The following is a 1953-nucleotide window of genomic DNA, read 5'->3' on the forward strand; positions in this document are numbered from 1 at the left end:
GGGGGGGGGTTAAATGTTTATAGTAAGTTTTAAACTATATGAAATTGAAAGAATCCTACATCGTAGCATGGGTTTTGTAAGGGTTTTTTTGTTGTTTTTTTTTGTCCTGACATCTGCTTTTACATTGGTTATTTTTATTTGTGTTTTTTTCTACTAGTGGACTTTTTGACATGAGCGAACTATTGTGCACACATACGCTCACATTCGTACCCAATAACTCATATTGTATGATATAGTATATGTATTATAATATCACGTGTATACGTAGTTTCTTGAGTCCATTTCTAAAGCATGAATTTTTTTTGGTGGAAATGCTAGTATTTACTTTCCTGATCAATTACTTGATTTTTTTTTTTTACAAGATGATAATGCTAATAAAGCACGACCTTTTAGTGGCTAATAATTCGTCTTTGGTTTTTTGATTTTTTGTTCTAGTTTTTTTAAATAGATTATTGTCTTCCTGTTGCCAACGATACTTTTGTCCAAATCTTTTTTGCTTACTTGTGGGAGGTTCGTTGAGTACGTGTGTGGTTGGAGAGTACCACGGGTTGGTTATAACTTACACATATACTTCTTTGTTGCTTTTGTCTGTCAGCCTCACTTTTTCTTATCACTAGTGGGCTTAAGGTGGTTGGCAGGTGCCCTGGTGTGGTTTGCTCCTTCTTTCCTATCGAATGTCTGGTCTTTATGTCTGCTCCTTCATTTTTGTGTATGTTACTCTAAAAAACTAACAACTATTAATATGGCCCATAATTGTATTTTGTGGTTGGTGAGTGTTCCGCTGTGGTTTTCAGCTTCTTTCCTATCAAGCATCTGTCGTCCTTATCTCTCCTTCTTTTTTGTGTTTGTTACTTTCTTGTAACACCTCTAATCTTCGGCACTTATAAGACCTTTTTGTTTTGCAACTGCCGTAAAAATTTTACAAAAAAAATAAAGGATGAGTTGATATCGCGGGGGAAGGGGAAAAAAAGATAGGATTAGTTGATTGATATTTTTTATACTCCCCGAGCGATATCAACTCTTCTGTAGTCGACTATAAGTACAAATGTAGTAAGTTCTGTTGGTGCTTAAAGATTAGGAGTATGTCGTGGCAGGGAGCAAAACTTCGTTATGAGGGAATCGCTATTTTGTTGCAGGATTTATCACCATCTGGGTAACTCAAAGTCAAAGCCCGTTTGATTCATTTTGAGCCAAAAATTATATCACCGACGTCTGTGGTGAAGCAGTTAAGCACTTCGTCATTGCCCACAGAGGAAATTACAGTGGACTCCAATTGTGTTGAACTCGCTTGAGCTGATCTTCGGTTAAGTTGATCTTTTTCTTGGGTCTCAGTACCTCTTCTTCTTAACAGATCCCAACGGTTAAGATGGTCTTTGGATAAGTTGGCCTGGGGGGGGGGGGGGGGGGGGGGGGTAAGAAGAGTTGATCTTTTTTTTCACACCCCCCCCCCCCCCCATTCAAATCAACTCACCTGTAGTCGACTGTAAGTACTATTGGTGCTTAAAACTTTAAGATTAAGTGATTGCCATGGCAGGGAGAAAAACTTCGTTAAGAGGGATGCTTTTTTTTTCAGGATTCATCACCATCTTAGTACCTCAAAACCCGTTTGGGGGCTCTCGTGGCCTGGAGGTTAAAATGTTCACCTCTCATTCAAAGGTCCCTGTTTCGAATCCAGGTAGCGATGGAAAAATTTTCTTCTCTAAAATTGTCTCCATTCACCTCCTTTCCTGCTGTCTATCAATGTTCTGTCGTCTGCTTTCGTCTCTACTCCCCCCCCCCCACTCCTTCACCTCCGTTGCCCCCTCCTCTGGGCTCCTGACTCTTTCTGCTGCCTTTCTACTGCTACTCCTTGGCACCTACTTACTGTTGTCTTTCAGCCACACCCCTGATCTTCTGGTAGGAAAGATCCTCACCTAGCCTTCTCGGACAAAGGCGAAAAATGTCAGAGGTCAC

The sequence above is a fragment of the Aplysia californica genome, unplaced genomic scaffold (assembly GCF_000002075.1).
Source record: "Aplysia californica isolate F4 #8 unplaced genomic scaffold, AplCal3.0 scaffold00887, whole genome shotgun sequence".
Taxonomy (NCBI): domain Eukaryota; kingdom Metazoa; phylum Mollusca; class Gastropoda; order Aplysiida; family Aplysiidae; genus Aplysia; species Aplysia californica.